The 21,934-nt window shown below is 40.1% G+C and overlaps 1 pseudogene; it reads right to left on the reverse strand.

Moving 5' to 3' along the window:
- Nucleotides 1–357: 357 nt before the first annotated feature.
- LOC137152987 (integrin alpha-6-like) lies at nucleotides 358–15,201 on the reverse strand (annotated as a pseudogene).
- Nucleotides 15,202–21,934: the final 6,733 nt, after the last annotated feature.

The raw sequence follows: 21,934 nt of genomic DNA on the forward strand, positions 1-21,934 counted from the left end.
TTTATGCAGTAGGAATAGTGCTTCTGTTTTGGGGGGATTATTTTTAGCAATTTTGGGGTTTTACATAGCTGCCAAAAGTTGGATTTCCAGGGCTTCCTCTTTGTATATACCTTAATGAGCAATATATATTACAATAATATACTGTAATGAGTAATCTCTTTATAATGTTCCCTACTGTGCTTTAATATAGTACTTTTTCCTAGGTAAATCTAAATAGATGTTTTCAACTTCTGTTTTACAGCTGTTTGGAAATCAATATACTGACCAGATTTAGAAAAGGATATTAGAGAACAAGTTATAAAAGTAAACTAGCAGAAACCCTGCAAGGAGACTACAAGGACAACAACATGCCTTCCTTTACTCTGCTAAACCTAGAAAGGAAGGGAAAGAGACCAAAGAGTAATTGTTGTTTGGTTATGGAAATGCTTACCAGGGTCTTATATTTTCTTTCTGAAAATAATTTTTTTTTTTTTTTTTTTTTTTTTGCCATCATCAGTCTGCTTCTCTGCAACTTCACGTTTCCTCCTTGAGCTCTGGAACTCCTATAAAACAAAGAATTATATTGAGAAACAAACTATATGAAATGGATTGATTACTAAGCACAACAGAAATGTGCAGCAGATTATTCGAATATTGGGCATTTAAATATTTAGCTTCTTGGAAGTGTTAAAAAGCAATCCAAGTACTAAAGAATAGAGATATTGGCTATTTAAATAATCAAATCTAAAAAGTCAGACTTGTTTAGTGTCTATTTCAGTTCCCCTAACATAACCCCCCGTTTTCAAGGGTTTATGTACTGTAAACATAACTTAGGTAAAACAAGTTTTCTGTGTTGGACTTAAACACAGTGCTGCAGCAGGTAAACTATTTCAAGAAGCAGGCTTTGGAATAAATACAGACAAATCTCAAGCTATGTGGCCCCAATATAAAACTTTCATTCCTCCACTAATTGGTGGCAACACAAAGGTATTTCCTAAACCTGACCTTTCAAGTAAACAGATGGAGGTGAAAGAACACAGTGACAGTAAGGCTAGTGCTGAGGTGTCACTAGGGATGTGTATGTGTCTGCCACATGACCACCGTGACTCCACAGCTGAGCATTGCTGCCATGAACAGCATTTCTAAGCATACTTACTGATTGTGCTACTAGCAATGAATGCTGCTATCACAGCCATTACTAAGATCTAAACTATACCTTAAAAAAAACTATGTAAAAAAAGATGGTGGTGAGTGGTTTGCATGCATTCAACATCAAAGCCAATTCATTTTCTCACATATTGTTTGCATGTTTACCCAGAGTTACTAACCCTACTATACTTATAAGGGGGGGAAAAAAACTATTCTAAAGTCAGCAGACACACTCCTGTTAAACTTGTTTGCCAAGTACATCCAATAAAAGTTCAAACACTATACTAGTTGACCAATAAAACAAGCTGGTATATAGGAGATTGAGTGTGTGCATGAGTGTGCATGCACATGCTCATGCAGTTACTAATTCAGTTTCAATGGCAAATTTGCAAGTTCTTACAAAAGACAGAGTTCACATTGTTGTTTAATAGACGCATATGAGACAGACATGGCGATTTCCTGCAATATCTTTGGGAGATCTCACTGTATTAAGTTTATATATAATTATGGGCCAGATATAGTATGTAATTCCATGGGAGGAGTAGAGGCAGGGACAACAGCTCATCTGGGAACTAGGAACGGTGGGGGGTGATCAGATAAATTCATTCAGGTTGTAACTCCTCCAGCAAAGTACCACCACCTCACATATATTCTGGATTGTCTAGAGACCAAACAGACAAAGAAAGGACTTATAGATAAATAGTCTGAGTTTAAACTGACCCAGGGCCTTCTTTGTGATCCAGCAAATAGACAGGACCTTCTGCCCAAGGGGGACACCAATTCTTAATGGGAAGGATTGGAAGGACTTTGACCTACTAAAGCCCCCATAAGACTGATGAATGACCTCTAGTATTGGCATGCCAGGTTCTTTTATTGTTTTTACTGTTTGCTCTGTAATGCTTTCACCTTAAGAAAAATGTGTTTGCTGTGACAAAGTCAGACCAGACAGCTGTCAGAGAGTGGTATTATTTGAGTGCCAGGGCGCCCGCCCAATGCTAAAGGCCTCTCCCGCAGCCTAAGGGGAGGAGCCACCGGACCCAGGACTCAACTGAGTTCGTGGGACAACAAATGAAAAAACAGGAAGGAGTGTGAGGGTCAAAGGGTCAAACAGAGGGAACCGGAAGGGGACACCGAGAAGAGAACCCCGGACAGCACCCACTGCTCCTGGAAGGTGTCAAGGGAGCCAGCGGAGAAGGCAGGTATATCAGCCCAAGAATGGTAAAGGGCCTTTTCCCTATAAGCTGAAAAGAGGTTACCTCAGGTCAGCTAGGGACACCCAAGTCCAATTAAGGACTTCCTATGACCTTTAAAAAACTCTTTTGGTGTGAGAGGGAGAAGAGAAGCTGCTGCAGGGAGAAAAAGCTTCTCCTGGGTGGAAGGCTGCTCTCCTCCCTATAGGGAAAGCAACCAAGCTAACTGCCTGTTGGAGAAGGACTGGCACCCAGAAGCCAGCATAACAAGGGAACACTTCAGAGAGGAGGCAGAAAGAGGTGTGTTCCCTTCTTTGTGTTATGAATTTGTTTCTTTGGTTTGCCTGAAGAGTACTTCTTGGGCCTACTTTGAGGCCCACCTTGTAAAACAGTGAAAAATAAAACCCAAGTGAGGAACAGAAACACTCCATGTGGGACTGATTTACTCCGGGGCCCTCCACTACCAAAGGGGGAAACGCTGAGGCCAGCAAGGTGAAGGAGGTGCCTTACCACATTTATGATAAAGAGCTGAGTGGTAACTCATAACCACTTGTAATTCATAGTCTTCAAAGAGAAAGCAAAGCTCCTGTTTAGACAGACTGGGTTGCTGGGGATATCACAGTTTAGGCAGGGAAGAGTGCAACCTGGAAAAACCCATCAGAAGGGAGAGAGATGCAGGCCTTGTTGTATTAACTGAGAAGGAATAAATGGCCAATGGTGTTAACATAACCCAGTCACTGTCTACCATTAAACAGTGTTAAAGTCCACAGTTTAGTATACAGAGACCTCAGCCTACTTAATACCATGGCAAACACCATTAAAAATCCTTTAAACCTTTTATTAGAAGATAAATAAAATATAATTAGGCATTTGAAATGTAAAGTATTAAGTAAGGCTTTCATTTTAACACCATCCCTTGCTCCCTTTTGTTTTAGTTGGGGAAAGTTTTTTAGAAGGAAAATCTTCCTTTGCTGACAGTTTCTTAGATGGTATCAAAAATGGGAATAACTGTCTTTTGGGGAAAAGAGAAGTTAGTTGAGATGGGCTGGAGCAGTTGCCCGATCCTACTTCATCCCAGGTAGTGTTGGGGATTCAGCCAGAGTCGGTAGAGATGGTGATGTCATCTGGGTCCCTCTCTCTTTGGCCCATGCTGGAGACATCTCTCAGGATTAGGAAAAAGAACATCCTGGGTCCCAGGAGACGGTGGGGATAGCAGACATGATGGTGAGTAGTTAATTTTTCACCCCAAAGCTTGAAGGGCCGCAAAAGAGAACAGTGAGTAGAATAGCCTATCCCCTCATTATTAGGCCTGGTTTCCAACACACCAGTTTTGGCTCACTGGGTTCTGGTTCCATACCCACCTTGTTTACCAGGCATGATCTTAACACAGTCCTTGAGTTATATAAGGAGGCCTTTTTGTTTGGACTAATTCAGTCTGTCTCCCTTTCGTACCTTTTCCCATCAACATTTGTTGTTATAGGTTATTGCGGTATCTTATGAACTTTCACCTACTTTTTACAACTGAGCTCAAAATATTTTTGTAGGCCCAACTGTAGGCCCTGTTGTCAGTCTCTACCTTTCTGAGGAGCTGTAAGCCTAGATTGGTTTCCCTGGGGGAACCACAAAGGGATAATACATGTGCAGTTGCCCTGAACTGTGACAGCATCTACATTTTAATATTTCTTTGGCAAACAAAGTCATGCATTTAAAAAAAAAGACACACATACTCCTCTCTTTGGGACAAATGCTGTTCACACCCTCAGTCAGACTGCCAGGATATCAATGAGGACAGAATTTGGTTTACATATTTTAGAAATACATTACATAAACAAAACAAAGTATAATGAATCCCATTATATAGGATTATATTATTATAAATATTATATATAATATTATATTATTATAAAGCTTATTTAGATGCCTATCTTTTAAAGTCTTTCAAGTTGTGCCTTTTTTTTTTTTTTTAAATACAGGCTTAATCCTGACATTTTCTGCACATGGAACTCCATGACTTTGACAGGAGCATGTGTGTGAAGGGCTCGCAGGAAGGACCTGGTCATTTGTTTATTATTATCTACCGTTTGGTCTTTAGGTAGGTCATACAAACTTCAGTAAAATTATTTGAGTGTGGGCACATAAAAGCAGACGTTGTTCTCTTTCACTTATTCTACTGAAATAATCCACAAAGCTCTTTTTTTAAAAACCTTAGGTTAAGTAAAATCTATTAATAAATTATAAAATAAAGAAAAGCTTTCAAGATAATAAATCCCATTAAATTAAGTGTGATGTGTTTTGTCTGGCTTTTTTCCATTTTGTACTTTTGACAGCACATAGGCCCTTATTCATCGAAGTAATTAAGCACATGCTTGACTTTAAGAATGTGAGTGGTCAAAGCATCCATTCCTCACTTCTTCTTTTGCATTTTCTCTGTACACTTTGAAGTTAAAAAAAGCCCAGTCCCCTCTCAACTGCTACTGAACATTGCATCTGAGCTGGGATCTTAAGTGGCTGTTTCTCTTTACAGTGCTGATCCTGGCTCTCTTCACTGGCTTCTTCAGCCTGGCCACAACACTCAAGTTTAAGGAGCGTTTACGGAGTTTAAGGAGCAGGTGGGCAGTTCTTCAGTTGAAACTTGCTATTGCTATATCTGCTCTGAAGGCGAGGGAAATTTTAGCAGAGAAGCTACAGACATGGGCCCTTGAGCTTTTTAGTAGAAGGTGAGATAGAAATGAAACTGGCTTCTGACAGAAGGTTAACTGAGTTCATGAGGAACAGGAAAAAGGGTCCAAGCAATCTACTGAGGCTATAAAAATGTTTTTAAAAGGGTATAAATAATTGCCCTGTTTTCTTTATCCTTTCACCATGAACTATTTTTCCATCACGGAAGGGGTCACTGCATTATTCAAATACAAATTAGATTTTAAAGTGGTTTTGCTTTAAATGTAAAATGAAGGCGCCATAGTCTAATAGCTATGGTAGGATGTGTATTAGCATAGGATACTGATGCACTTCTCAAGTCACTGAAGATACAAAGCTCATTCCGAGACAGGCACTAAGGTGTGCTTTAATGTTACTTTAACTTGCTTATAAACAGGTGAAAGTACACTAACAACCTTAAGTTGCTAAAAGTTTACTTCGTTTTGAAGTTCACAAGGGATTTTCCCCAACTCTCATCAAATAAAGCAGCCATTTGCCATTGCTGATTTCTTTTGGCCATTGGATGTCCAAGAAAGCTGTGCCAAATGTTTGAAGTGGTCTACCCAAGTTAATTACATATTGGAAAAAAACCCCTGCAAATTCTATTATAAACTAGAATTTACAGCTACAGATCCACACTGACACCTGTTGAAGAAGGATTTTTCTCGTATTAAGAAAAATCATAGGAAAGCACAAATTCTGAAGATACCATACATCTGGGATTTGCCAAATAACTTTAGATTTGGAAATAAAAGATAGCAAAACTTTTGAATTATAGACAGTGTGCCCATCGTAGAAGTGTGCCAGAAAATCTAGATACAATTTTGTACATCAAAATCAGGAGAGACTTCATTTTTAGACGTTTGTTTAAAAGTCTGCTGCTAAGAGTAATGCTAGAGCAGTTCCAAGATTTACTTGTTCTGTTCAGACCTCACAGACTATGAAGGTGATGAAATAAGTATAAATAAACACTCTGGCTGGCCTCAAACATATTTAGAGTTAAAACGTATTCCAGTTCAGTCCTGAGCCACTGGTGTCTAAAAATGTAAGCGAGATCTGTTCTCTTGGGGACAGCAAGAGGAGCCAGAACCTTCTAGTAGTAGCAAAAATGTCATAGATAAACAGGAGGATTACAACTACAAGGGAATACCTGGTGCCACAGAATTACCTCTCTGACCCTCTTGCTCCAGCAGTAGGGTAGTTGGGGTTTTTGTTGTTGCTGTTTTTTAAAGTCAGGAGAACAATGCTGCAATCCTGTTGTCACTGAGCCACAGGTACTACAAACTACACCTAGTATTCTAAATCACTGCGTTACTGCATCAGGTATATGTAATGAGAGCTGCAGAAGGAAGTCTACAGTAGCCCAAGGCAGGAACATGAATGATCTAGGACCATGCTTCTGAACTTGAGACATGCTCCTTTCCCTTTCCTGGATCCCTGAAACTCTTCTCTCCAACTCTGACAGAGACCATGAATGCACAAATTAACAACGTCCTAATATTTGCAAAGGGGCATGGAGATGGGGAGCCACGAATCCAGCTGCAAAACGTACCACAGCCAGTCAGGCTATGTTGGAAAGGGAGAATAAGGGAGTGGTTCTGGTGTAACAGCAGCCAGTTTTGAGAAAAAAGGGAATAGGCTTCATTGAGTAAGTGTGTGTGGATGAAGGGCAGAGGGATACAGTGGACAACCATTTACTTTGCAAACATTTGAGCATTCAGGAACCTGCGGACCATTTGAGATGCATGCATATGAGATCCTTGTCTTAGTAAATTAAAAGGCACAAGGCCAAGAGAGTGAGCGGTCATATTTTCAAAAAAGGCTGCAACACAGCTTCTGTTTGTGCACGCTCAGCTTTATGTGCACAAACGTCTGTGCAGATACTTTCTGAGCACAAACACCTGAACATACCATTGATGGGTTTTGTGTATGTACATTTTGTTACATGTGTGCAGGGATGTTTATGCAGGTAACATGGAGGTGCGGGTGATTGTACACAAACAAATGGAAGCTGCTTTTCGGAAGTATTATTCTGAATTTTCAAGACTGGAGAAAGCCCCAATCTTGATGGACCAGTCAGGATATGTGTTGGGGAAGTGAGGAGCTGGTGGTAATGGTGATGATTCTGATGCTAGGGCAGCCCACTTCAAAATCAGCCAGTTTTTAAACCATACACATAAATTTCAGAAAAAAGCAATAACTGTGTCTTAATAATCTCACTCGGAATTTGCATTCTATTACGTTTCCAACATCATCTTCAGATTTCATAGCACCCTCACCAATGACATTACCTGCAAAGTACACCTGGTTTAGCAACGCTCTTAAATTTTTAAAAAACATCACATTTTAGTACGGGTTGCAGCAGAGGGTTCATTCTCACATTGATGTGTTATGCTAACTATAAACACTTACCCAGTGAGTGACAAAAGCAATTCAATAACCACTTTAGCTGTAGCAGTAATTGGAGCCAAATTAACTTGATTGCTTGATCTATAATGAAAAGGAAACAGCAGTGTTTATTTTAAATTTTTACAGTTTTCACATTACAATAAAATTGCATTTACAAAACAAATTGAAGCCATTCCTTAATGTTTACAAGTATATGGGAAAACAACAAGAAAAGGTAAACAAAGAAAAAAACCTTATGTTTCCAACTTCAGATTAACATCCAAATGACTTGTGGCAACATTAACTTTAGTTGTATTTAAAAATCAGATAAAAGGCTACCTATACAAAAAATTCATACAGGAAGATACTAAATTAATATATTTTTGCAAACACAAACTTTGTTTTATATGAAAAAATACATCACAGAATTCAGAAATGTTAAAAACAGAGATGAGCCCCAAACCAAACCCCAAGACATGAACACCCTTTAACTTAGGGAAAGTTCAGGTCTAGGTCCAGAATCTAACTTTACAGCTTGGGCCCACCTAGTTAAAAAATAACCACCACTTATGTTGGAATTTCTCTTGAAAGGATTTCCAAAATTCATTCTCTGCTTCAGAACATTTTGACTGGCACCACAAGTCAATTGTTTTTCCTCAATTAAAGATACGCAGAAGTCAAAACACAGTAAATATAATATATGTAGCATACCTTTGTCCTAGTTTTCGGGAATACTTATAGGATAAGCCCTCAGCTCTCTGAAAGCTGAATAACTCAAGCTATCTGCAAAAGTTTCAGTTTGTTTAGCTTCATAGGTATCTTCACCATCTTTTGGGGAAATTTTTTGCATCTGATGGATTATTTGTCACCATTATTTCTAGAGCACTATCCTTTTCATCTTTGAGAATAAGCACTGGAACATTGTTCTCACTATGGAAACAGAATATAACGAGTCTCATACATTAGAAAAAAACATGATCGTTACAAACATCCACCCATGTGCAATAATTTAAGTCTTACATTGGCAAATAAATCAATCTGTCTTCATTTCCTTCTCTGGTACAGAATCTGCATTGAAGTTTTAGGTTGCTATTACATACGTTGTCTTCTCCATATCCTTCTTTTAAGGACTGCACCTAAACTGACTTTTGGTTTTTATATATTTTAGGACATCCAACTAGGATATTAAAATCTAGGTTAAAAAAAACAAACATGGTTTTTGACATGTGCTGCAGTTAGTTCAGATCCATAGATGCTTCATAACTCTTTTTTTTTTTTTTTTTTAGACAAGACCTTAGTCTGACTTCACCTTTCCAACTGTAGGGACATGAGGATACTATCGCTTTGCTGGAAATTTATTTTGTTACTGCTATGTAAAATCATCATGTCGTGTGGAAAGACAAAAACTGGGGCAATTTGGGACCCAACCTTTCAAAGCGATAAGTGCCTTCTGCAAGAGGCAAAGCTTCCCCAATTCTCATTTACTCTAATGAGAGTTGAGGATACTTGGCATCTCATGAGGTGCTTGGCCTCTTGCAGGGTCATTGGTGCTTAAGAAACTAGCATTGGCTAAAGCAGTGCAGGGAGGTAAGGGTATGCCTACACCTCAAGCAAGGGTGTCGTTCCCAGCTCAGGAGACACACCCATGCTAATTGTCATCGACCCAGCACACTAAAAACAGAGTGTTGCTGCAGTGGTGCAAGTGGCAGGAGGGGCGAGCTGCCCTGAATACATTCCTGTCCGAAACACTAGGCACCTACTTAGGGTAGCTAGCCCCACCCGCCACTGGCACCGCTGAGACTATGCTCTATTTTTAGTGTGCTAGCTCGATGAGAGCTACCACACATCTCGTCTCATCAAGATGAGGATTACACCCCTGGCTCAAAGTGCACACACCCCCCAAATTCCAGAGGCAAACCTTCCTGGGCACCCTGCAAACATTCATTGCATAGTACTCTTGTGACATGGGACACCCATTCACAAGGATGATACAACTCAACTCATCTTCATTTGTGACCAAAGGAAAATTTCAATCTGAGTCTCCTGGGTTACCAAGTTAGTTAGTGTATTAACAAGCTGGCCATTATCCTGGCTTTTATTGTACGATTCACATGTATATAAATGATCAAAATTGGCATTTTGCTTCTCACTGAATGGTAAGTTACAAAGTCAGAAGAAAATGTTTTGGTCTCTCTTATACTTTAAGATTTTTTTTAAAAAGCAAGAAATTTTTACAAAATTAAGTGGTTTCTCCCCTGAAAAAATGTTTATTGTATCTTGACTTTCCTATATTTCCTGGAAGATCTTTTGCAGAACTAATAGGATTATGATGCTACAAGAGACTGAAACCTGAGCAACTGAGTGGGTAGGAAATGTTCAGTCTAACAGATCAATTGGCCTGATTCTCTGTTGCCCTGCACCTTATCTAATCATTTACACCAGTGCTGAGTAGATGTAAAATGTAACTATTCTGAGCATTTTACGCATACTGTGAATTCACTTTGCAGGGGTGTTACTGATTACACACAGTGCAGGGACAACAGACATTGGGCCCAATGCCTTTATAGGTGAACTAACAGGTTCAAGAGGTTGGATACAAAAGGAATAATTGAGAAATATTTTTTCTGGTCTAAGTTAAAACTGTTCAGGTTCTTATAATGTTGTGGTATTTGAGCACTTTAAGTGACATCACTAACAACTGTCGTGTGAGTCTCTTTTTTTGTCTCCCCTCAAAGGAGAGAATTAGTGAAATAAATTGTATTATTCTCATTGACTTTAACAGAAGCAGTAGCTCTTATACTTGAACTGATTTGCTGGGAAGATTCCCTACATCACACTGCAATTCAAAGAAATGCAAGGTTTGATTTTCAGTATGGTTAGAAACAAAACATATAGCATTTTATAGAGAATATGAAGAAGCCTGAAAAACTACAAAGGTCAAGTGACTATACTGTTGTTTGTATTAAATTTTTTTTAAAACCCATTATGTTAATCCAATATTATGGTGGTCATTTTACATGCAAAAAGTCAGGAAGTTCAAAGTGATGGTTCCCACAGCAGTTGTAATTCAGCCCTCGTGTGTCTACATTAGGTAGCAGAAGTCATTTAGATTCATGTACATGTCAACTTTAATGTGCAGTGTGGATGGCTGAGTTTTGGTTGCTGTGACAAACATAACTTTTTCACTTCCTGACTTTCATACATGGACGATTGCTGTCACAATGCTGCATAAACAGATGTATTTTATTTTATTTTTTAAACATGAGAGGAGTGCATTTTTTTCATTTTAAAAATAGGACTGTTCACACAAATAAAGAGAATGGCTATTCCTGCTCCCACTGAAGTGACTGTGAATTTTGCCATTAAGTGTAGCAGAACAGGGCCACTAGGTTCATTTTTGAATATTTAGAAGCTGAATGCAGCTGTGTTTATTTCACTGGAATTCTTTCACTGACTCACCCCCTTTACACCACACCAGCTTCAAGTTTTGCCTTCTATTTTACATAGGTTCTTGGACTGTCCTCATCAGCATAGTATTGAGAGACATTCAGTATTATGTGACATGATTAATGGCCATCACGTATGGGTTGCTCTCTCCTCTCCCTAGGAGGAGAACTGTGTGCGCAGTGGAGTGTTTTGTTTTTGTAGGTTTTTTGGTATTTGTATGGGTTTTTTTTAAATTATATGCACCTTACTATGTGTTTATATTAGAGAATGTACACTCAAAGATGGGATGGTCCTTGGGTGCTGTGGGAGTTTGTTCCAGTCTCAAACTAGCCCCAAGAAAGCTCTGTCCCCTGAACAGACAACTTTCAAACATAGTATTCACCCTGGAGCATTAGGTGATCTTTTAGGTAACCTGAACCATGGTCATGAGTGCCTTGAAGATAAGGACTGAGATCACAGACTTTACTCAGACCTCAAAGCCCTGACTATGTGCCCCCCTTCCTACTTATATTAGTGGTTCCATATGATGACAGGAAATACATTAAATGGCAAAATTAGATCTCCCTGCTGCCAAATCCTGTCCCCAGTGTAAATGCCTGAGTAACCAGGCTATAGGTTTAGGAGGTCCACAAGGGGTCAGATTACTCATCCCCAGGCTGTTCTATGGCCACTAATGCAACCTGAGGGCTGCAGTACACTCCACACCTACTGCACCCCCATGTGCAAGTGAGTGTGGGGTTAGGGGAAGATTATTATTATTTGTATTATGGCACATCAGCATGGGTGTCCCACATTATGCTCAGCACTATATAGAGTAAACGATGGTCCTTGCCCCAGTCAAGAGATGGAAGGCAGATCTGGATTTGTGGATCCACAGACACTGTCATTCACACAAAATCTTGCATACCGGTGTGAAGGGATCCCCATGAAGCACAGCTCACAGGGTTAAGAGTCCCCTACATGGGCTTTCGAATTCAGCCCCTCCCTCTCACCCCTCACACAGCAGAAATGCAGAGATTCCTCAGTGTTAAGGCCTTCCTTGGTCACTACGGGGATATTCATATGCAGGATTATCATTTGCCCAATATCTACCATAATTATCCCATCTTGCATGAACCATTCAGAGAATCCATAATCTACAGTTCTCATAAACTTTGCAGTGTTTTATCGAGAAACACATAGCAATAGAGGTAAAAATTAAACATATGGGATGTTAGGTTATCTTTCAGCCGATTTTGTAGATCAGATCAGACTGATCTGTGTGTATTCTTCCCCCGCACAGTTTCCAACCTCTAGAGGGGGAAAATGCATTACAAACCTAAAACAAATCATTCATCTTTTTAAAGCTGTTAGAAAAACCAATCTAGATTTAGCATTAATTAAAATACTACATATAGTATTATAACACACCCATAAACAGACACAATCTGAAAGTGATCCAAACAGCAATATCAGGGTAGGAGTTTCGATCAAGATCCATATTTCTAGTAATAGAATAATCAAAAAAAGGAACTCGGATTTTTTTGCCATCAAGAATCTAAAAACCAAATTGTTGGGAATAAGACATTCAATATTTATAAGTAAGTATCATTGTTTTATACTCAAAAAAAATTATAGGAAATAGTACTGCTGAATTCAGATAAATGACTTTCACCTCACAGAGAAGGAGAAGTCAATCTTAACATTTCACTTTACAAAAGCAAGTTGCACTAGATATTCCGGATTTATAGATTTAAGGGTTTATTGATACAAATATAGAAAAACTAGTTTCAGATTCCTCTAAGCTTCTAAATACTTCAAAGTCAATACCTATTTAAAAAGAAATAAGATACTAAAAAGTTAGTATTTATGAGGAGCTATCATCATACATGTTTTATTTTGTAGTCCTGAAGAGAATGGAAGATTGTAACATTTTCTGGAATTGGCTGATCTTTGGAGAAATGGGGCACACAAATCCACATGTTCCTTTGCTCCCCTCTGTCAATTAATGGTACTGAAAAGCTACAAGATTTTTTTCAGCAGGAGGACTCCATACTAAATCAAGTATTCCTGATCTTGCTGGCCAACAGTACACCCTTTGTAAGGCTACAAAGAGTTTTTCCATACCCACAACTCTGGTAGGAATGGGAGGAGAGAAAACAGATAAGCAGTCTTGAAATTCCATTATAACCTATTGGTGGAATATTACATGCCTGCTGTGTGTAGGATTTCCACCATTTGGGGAATCCAGCATGAGGAAAATATAATTGGCCAATAACACGCTCATTTCATAAAGACCACTCTTCCTTTTTGATCCCGTCTTCTCAGTTATGGAAAAAGCAGCAGAGGTCTTGCACTTTTCCAAAGGGTCGTGCCTCTGAAGAAGTGCTACTTTCAGGTAGAACTTTCTTCATTTCCCCACCTTAGGTCTGGGAGATGCAAAGAAAGCTTGAATTTGGCCCTTGAATGTTATAGGCCAGATTGGCACAAAGTGTGCACTGCAATGTGGCCACTCTGTCAAGTGCAAACGGACCCTAAAACCACTGTAACGAGCCCCAGGAGGATCGTACCAGTGTAGTGGGATCATCTGGTAGCTTAGAGCCGGCAAGATGTCCATCTTACGGTTTTATGCTGCTACCATCACGTCTCCCTGATCCCAGCCCAGAGGATATGGCTGGGCTTCCCTGTGCCCTGATGACTGCTGTATGCCACACTGGCTCCCTGGGAATCTTCAGGCTCCTTTAACTTGTGTCGAGCTACCAGCCTGGCATACAGTCAGTCCAGGATTGGAGGAAAGCAGAAAAAGGAGCTAAAAGCCACTTCTGCACAGACACTTTCTCAAGCTTTGCTACAGCCAAAGGTCTGGGCCTGCAGAAGGTGCACAGAGCAATACCTATTGTGGAGGTTGCCCAGAATAACATACTTTTGTGGAACAAAACTTCTTACGCTTGAAGTACTCTGCAAGGCTGAGCTTAGGTGGTAACGGGTGTTTAACTACCTGTGCTGGCTTTGTATTTATTCCGTTCTTGCATCCATGATATATGAACATCTTGTCAAAAATCATCATATGGTGCCCCCACTGCAACATCTGTTGAAAAGAAATTAGGAGATTTAGACAAACGTTATCCTGAGAATGGCTACAATCATGATAAAATAAGATGTTCTGAAAATTGTTTTAGAAAAATGTATTGACATTCATATTTCCAGGTCTATTTTCTCACCTGGGAATCCATCTTGATTAATATCATCAATATTTTCAATTGCAACATCAAACATAGAATCAGTGGTTCCATGAGGTGAATTGGCTTTACCCCTTCCCATTTGCTTGTTCGTTAATGTAGATGTACATAGCACCCTCAATTTCTCCATCTCTGACGAAATATTGTGGACCTCCAATAACATCTTATCAACTTAAAATGAAACAAAGTACAACAATTTTAAAAGAATTGGGAAAAATAAGTGAACGTAAATGGCAATTTAAAGACTAAAAGCTCAATATAATGTAAGTAAACTGGTCAGACAAAGAGGTGGCTGATGAGCAAAGGTCACTATGAAGCACTCTAAATTGGTTCAGTTATAAAAGATAGTCTGTTGACTTTTATTAAATGAACAAATTGAGTTTGTGGCTTTTCCCTGTTCTTTGCAATGTATAAAGAAGGCCCAAGAGGATTTTTGTCTTTTTGTGTTTTAAACATTACCCATTCAAATCTTATTAATCTTTTTATCTAACTGGATAAAGAGGAGTAGAAAAGAAGTCTAAAACTATTCAGTACCCAAGCCCCTTCAAGCAAATGCTGAGAAAGCACATAGTGCACTTCTCCAAGACCTTCAGTGTATCCTCCAGTAAAACCAGAGAAGCCCAGATTTAATATTCCTAATATTTCTAATGTAAAAACCAAGCACAAAAAGCAAATGTGCATGTCTTCTTTATAGCTCAGACAACTAAAAAAGACAATAACTCCATTCCTCCCCTCCAGGTGATTGGTCAATGAAATCTAATAGTACACGGGTATGTGTTGTGTGTATTTACAGGCATACACAAACACAAAGATCAGAAGTTGGACCAATAAAAGATGTTACCTCACTCACTTTGTCTCATTACATTAGTAGCTCTTGCAGGTACCTTACATTTCAAACTGGTCTGTAAGTATAAAAGGAGGATGTGAATGACCAAATATGGATTGCATTTCACAGGATCCACAAATGAATTACCTGATGCAGTAAGATAAAATATAAGCAGAAGATTTGGATAGCAAGTGTTCAAAAAGTCTGAAGAGTTTTACCATCTGTGCTTAATCCTACCTAAATAACTGTTAGCTGGAATAAGAACTGGAACCTCATCACCAACTTCATAAAGCTCAAAGATACCCATGTCAAAATATGATTGATTTTTTTACTCTGCATAAACTATCCCTGAAGGAATGAAACGGTAAAATACGAATGGATGAATGATAAGGGAGGAAAATAATAGATGAATAGTTCCTGACTGATATCAGCAATATTTTATTGCCATTGTGTGAATTGGGAGGAAGAATAGCAGCACACAGTGTGCAATTATTTTTAAGAGCCAATTAATTTGTAAATTTCTAGTTGTGACATCTTCATAAGCAAACTAGGGAAATGTGGTCTAGATGAAATTACTAAAAGGTGTGTGCACAGCTGGTTAAAAGATCAAGGAGTAGTCCATCAATGTTTTGCTGTTAAACTGTGAGGATGTATCTAGTGGGGCCTCACGTGGGCAGTCCTATTCAATATTTTCATTGATTATTTAGATAATGGAATGGAGAATATGCTTATAAAATTTGTGGACAACACCAAGCAAGGAGGGTTTGCAAGCACTTTAGAGGACAGGATTAGAATGGAGAATGACCCTGACAAATTGGAGAACTGGTCTGAAATCATCAAGATTACGTTTTATAAAGACAAGTGCAAAGTACTATACTTAAGAAGGAAGAATCAAATGCACAACTATAAAATGGGGAAAAACTGATGAGGCAGTAGTACTGCTAAAACGTATCTGGGGATCATAATGATCACAAATTGAATAAGAGCTAACAGTGTGATGCAGTTGTGAAAAAAACAAATACCCCAGGTGTATTAACAGGAATGTTGTATGTAAGACACAGGAGGAAACTGAACTGCTTTTATTTGGCATTGGTTAAGCCTCAACTGGAGAACAGTGTCCAATTCTGGGCACCAAACTTTAAGAAAGATATGGACAAACTGGAGAGAGTCCATAGGCAAGCAATAAAATGATTGTAAGTGGGCGGCATGGCCCAGCTGGGGCATCGCGACCCTTCCTTGGTCCTGAGCTCCGAGGAAGGCCACAGTGCCTCTTCTAAGGGAAATTAGCAGTCTGTTAGGAGTCTAGCGCCCCGGCCCTTAGGCAGGGCAGGTGAGAGGGCAGTGGTGCTGCTTTTAGTAGCAGTAAGGGAGAGCACATTCTCCAGGGGTGGCTAGGGAAGGGGGACGCAGGTCCACCCGTCTCCACTGCGTCCCAGCCTAGGGCCCTAGCAGTGGCAACGGCGTTTGCCACTGAGTCGGCAGGACTCCCACCGCAACACACCGACGGGGGTCTTGCCCCTGACTCAGCCACTGTCTATGGCTGTTCTTGGGCCACTTCCTCCCCCTGGTCTCCCGGTACCTGTGCCCATGTATCTCCCTCCGGGTCGCTGGGGAAGGTGGCAAGCAGGCATCCAGTGAGTCCCTCACCATTGACCGGCGGCAGGTCCGGAAACGTCAAGGGTCATCTGCAAGCAGGGGTTCCTCCAGGTCAGGGCCGGCCTCAGGGGGTTCCTCCGGTTGGCTAGGGGCTGTCCATGCAGGTGGGCCCTCCATGCCAGGCAGCTCCTCCAGGTCAGGGCTGGCCTCAGAGGGCTTCTCCCATCCAGCGGGCAGGGGTAGTTCTTCCCCGCCACTAGCGTCCGGCGGCCCTCTCCAGTCCTCTGGTCTCGGCACCCCTACCCAGTCAACCGGGTCAAGCAGCCCGCTCCAGTCACTCGGGCCTGGCAGGTCCGGCCAGGTTTGGGGCCTATGGTTGGCGGGGCGTCTATGCCACACCACCGCGGGGCCTGGGTCAGGCCCAGTCTGCAGCCCCGGGGAAGACACATCTGCCTCCAGCGGCAGCTTCCTCCCAACTGAGCTGCTGGGCCTGTCTTTTATACTTCCTGCCCTGGGCCTGGCTCCACCCCTCTGCTTCCGGGTGGCTGGGCCTGCAGGGCCTGGTTCTGTCCAGCGGGGGCAGAGCGATCCTTCCTTGGGCCCAGGCTCCGAGAAAGGCCACAGCACCTTGCTACAATGATAAAAAGCTTTAGAAAACCTGACCTATGAGGACAGGTCAGAAAAAGCTGGGCATGTTTACTCTTGAGAAAAGAAGACTGAGAAGGAACATGATAGCAGTCTTCAAATATGTTATAGGCTATTTAAAGAAGGCGGTGATCAATTGTTCTCCATGTCTACTGAAAGTAGGATAAGAAGTAATGTGCTTAATCTGCAGCAACAGAGATTTAGGTTAGATATTAGAGAAAACTTTCCAACTATATGGGTAGTTAAGTTCTGGAATAGGTTACCAAGAGAGGTTGTGGAAGATTTTAAGAACAAGTCGAACAAATATTTGTCAGGCATGGTCTAGGTTTACTTGGTCCTGCTTCAGCACAAGGGGCTGGACTTAACTTCTCAAGGCCTTTTCCAGCCATACATTTTTATGATGCTATGAAAAATCTCATGCATCTTTGTGCATCTGGGAGTCCTGATGCAGCAACTTTCTACTGTTATAAAAGTGATCTGGAAAATATGGTAACCATTAATAAAATTGTCAACAAAATATTGAACAAACTGGTCATGAACCCTCTTCATTCTGCATACCAATTTGCTATTTTAATGAAGGCCTTACAAAACAAGATCCACAAGATTTCAAAATACTGATGGTAAAATCAATATCCAATTACTACTAAATGCAGCCAACAATATTATCAGGTAACTTTTTTTTTAAAAAAAATGGAAAAAGCTAGATTGCAAACCTCTACTCAATAAAAATGGGTGCTTTCCTTTTGACAGACATATTTAACAATATACCAAGTACAAACATGTCCATGATATGAAAGAATACTCATAAAGCTGATGTACTGCCATAGCAGCTCTCTGCAATTAAGGTAAAGCTATCTCTGAACTCAATATGCTCTTTCAGCTTGGTCAAATTTTCTTGACAGAAACAGATATTTGGAAGATTAAGTTTTCACAAAAGTATACCTTGTGCCAGAGCTTAACTCAAAGATTTTGCATGGTTCATGTGCCAGACACAGGTGTATGAAGGAACAATTTACAACAGAGGTCAAAGATCAGACAATCTAAAGGAGGGGGAGGGAAGTATTTTGCAGCTGTTGGTGTAATGAAGTGCAAAGAGGAAAATCACTTTAAAAAAGGAGAGGGAGAAAGAGACAGGCCTAGCATTTGAAAATTTCACAGCATAAACCAATACAAATCTATCCACTTGTTTTTCTAAGTTTTGCAACATTTGGTAGACGGTGTGTGCCAGTTGCTGTAGCCCTTAGTTTTTACTCAGACAGAACATTCACTAAAGCCAATGGAGTTTTATTGGAGTAAAAATGTAAGGATCTGACCTTAAATATTTAAAAATTTTCCTGTCTAATCATCTTCCCATGATCCTGCCATACTATATTTGTGATATATTGGTTTCTACAGCAGAGGACTGATGTCACAAACACAGAACAACAAGCACATTGCAGGATCAACTAGGACAAAGGGCTTAGTGCAGACATTCATGTTTGAATAATTGCTCAAATGCAGAAAAACAAGATGATGGACAAATAACTCAAAAAATTATTATACACTATTTAAAATTTGCTCAGCATGAAAGTACACCCCTTGAAACACTCATTGAAACCTGTGGTAAAATTAAAACCAATGAGGTAGGAATTTTCTACATGACTGTGTGTTAACTTGTTTAATCCATCCATGAGCTATTTCTGTTTTTAAAGCCTTTCCTTACAAGTTTTTAATTTGACCTTTTTTTTCCCCTTTTTTTTTTTTTTTTTTTTTAAATGAGGAACTTTAGCATGGGTATGGACCTAAAATTTAGCATTTATGAGAACACTATAAAAGCTTCTTGGATTGGTGCTGATCAGATTTTTTCTGAAAATCTGAACTTTTTTCATACAGGAGAAAGTAACACTGGTGAAAAACCTATTTGGGGAACAGGGGAAAGGGCCGGATCTTTCCAATAATAAGTGCCTGATGTACCACATACAATGGAACATAAGCCTCTCATAAAATTAGCAGCTACACATTGCTGACATGAACTAACTTTCTCACAGCCTTTCAGTGAGCCATCACAAAAACTCCATTCACCATACATATCTACCTTACTGAGATCCTGACTCACGACATAGCACCTCCGATGATACCAGGAGTTTCCTGAATTGCATTTACATATTGCCTTTTCTCATAGCAATGTGCACATCTGCAAGAAAAACAAAGATACAGAAGCTAAACAAAATATTTTATGCCTTCTATATGTGATGCTGTAAATTAAAGTCAAATAATGAGAAGGCCATTGCAATGACTGGGGTATGGGCAGTCAAACCGAGTGGTCAGACCCAAAGGTCAGAGCCAAAGATAGTGTCAGATGCTAAGCCAAAGGCTATAGCCAGAGACAAAGTCCATGGTATGGCAAAGGAGCAGGGACCTGGAGAAAGGCAGGAAAGCAGGAACTGGGTCTAGACAGGGTCTGGGATAAGGAGGACAGGAACCAGGAGTCAAGTAAGCAGCCAGCCAGGGATTCCTCTAGTTGCTCAGACAACTTCCTGTACTACTTCCTGGTTTATATAGCGCTCCTCAGACAATCAGTTGGGGATGCTGGATGTTTCCCCCCATCAAGAGCTTCAGGAACAGGTCCCTCTGCAAGCCAGCACTTTGCTGGTTCCTTTCTTTGGGTGTTCAGGAGCTGCTGGGTGGCAATTTGTGGCCTGAGCACTACCTGGGGACTCCTGGGCCCAGGTTCAAGGCCCATGATCCCTCAGAACCACTCTCTATAAGCCACATGCTCCCCTAGTCACAATAAGCACACAAACCAGGTACTTGTGTCTGAAAGAACTGTGACAACAGAGATTCAGAAATTGAGTCACATCTTGTAATGTCTGCATGCCGGACAGAAAGAAAAGACACTACCATAGGCTGCGCTAAACCATGTAAAGTTATTGGAAACTCTGCAGATCACCACTCTAATATTCAAACATGTTGGGGGAGTGGTGTGTGTTTGCTCCTCCTAGAGATGGCAGCAGGAGGTGTGCAGAAGCCAGGCTGCCACTGGTTTCCTGCTGATGACAAGGTGAACTTGTCCCTTCCTGCCATGCACATTAATACGGCCTCCAGCAGCATTAACCAATGAACAGTTTTGGAGATAAAGAGGTTGGAAGAGATAGTTTTGCAAGAGCATATCAACATGAGGGGAGGTTCCTCGCCATGCCATGCCCCCACTTCTGACATGTAGCTACTGTAAGGAGCATATTTAGTAATGAGAGCATTATTAAGCTACAAAGATTTATGGCATCATTCTGTGCTAACTTATGGAAGTTTCTTCTCTCCACACCATGTAGAATAAGGATATGGCCTCATATCATCATTATCATTTTAACAAAGAGTTGAATTACAAAGTGATTTCGCTCCAGAATCCTCGAGTGAAAACAGACATCTGATCAACTGTTAGGGGCCATCAACTCCTTCACAATTATTACTCACCGCTGGTGAGCCTCAGATTGAAGCTTGTGTTTACTAATACTGACAGCAAGTCCAATAAAATGTGACATTTCTCCCCAACTCATAAGAATTTGAAGGAACAAAAATTCTCAGAGATTAAAAAAAAAGTTTAAAAATTGAAAACTACTTTATGCTTCCACTTTAAAAAACACCCTTAAGTAACACTTTCTGCAGAGATGGAAAAAAGAGCTTTACTAGTATTTATTGTCTATCCTAGATTGCTGGGATCACGAAATCAAATCAATTCAAAACTCAGATAATCAGAAAAATGTTTAAAAACTCTGTTGTCATGATGGAAAATTCTTCAGATATCTGCAATGTCTCACTCCCCTAGGAGAATACTTAATTCCTTATGGTTAGGAAACAACAATCTAATAGCAACAACAACAAAAAAGAGTTCTGTAAAGGTATAAAATGCAGACAACTTTAAAACATGCAGCTTAAGCTTAACCAAATACTGATAAAATATTCAAGTCCTATAGATTTACTGCCACCTGTCCTCCTGGCACCTGACTTTGGACAGTTACACCCATCCACTGGTCTTCTTTACTCTCCTTTGTGGGATCAGCTGCAGATCATCACAAGAGTTTTACAAATTATGGTTAACTCTTGTCACAACATTTTGTGCTTTAATTATAAACATATAATTTTAACTCAGTCTTCATTAACAACTCTATACAGTACCTGAACATGTTTCAGTGGCACTATCCATACACTTTGCCAGTACAAAGTCTTAATTGGTTATGAGGATTAGTTTCATCAATGGGGATTGGGGTTTTGTTTTAATTAAGATGTAACTGAGACCATTTACTTATTGAAGAACATATTCATAGTGAAAATACACACACACACACACACACACACACACACACACACACACAAAGCTGTAAATACATTTTAAGAAGAAACGTCCGTTATGATCACTGGTTTTAAGAAAAAGAGAGATGCTATATTCAGTGGGAAAGACCATTGAGGCCTACATCTGAAAAGCAAAATAAGGCAATTCCTTTAGTCCAGAGAAAAATATGGAAGAGTCTACCTTTCTCATCAAATATGACAGGTGTGCAGGTATCTCTAGGGATGTAATTTCACTGCTATACACCTCTCCAGTTCTGCTGGCTTACTGGGATGGAAAGGCTTTTTCCTGAGGTGCTCCCACTAGCAATCTGTTGAGAGAGAAATAGCAAACTATGTATCTGAGGGACTTGCAGTACAACTTGAGACAAGAAAGGCAACAAAAGTACAATCAGGGGATTCTATTTTGATCATATGTCAGAAGAGATCTGATTTGCAAACTATTGAAGGAGGAGAAAGGAAAGCTACACCAAGGC

The sequence above is a fragment of the Emydura macquarii genome, unplaced genomic scaffold, assembly GCF_026122565.2.
Source record: "Emydura macquarii macquarii isolate MOO-44397 ecotype Brisbane River unplaced genomic scaffold, CSIRO-AGI_Emac_v2 contig_1253, whole genome shotgun sequence".
In the NCBI taxonomy this organism is placed as follows: domain Eukaryota; kingdom Metazoa; phylum Chordata; order Testudines; family Chelidae; genus Emydura; species Emydura macquarii.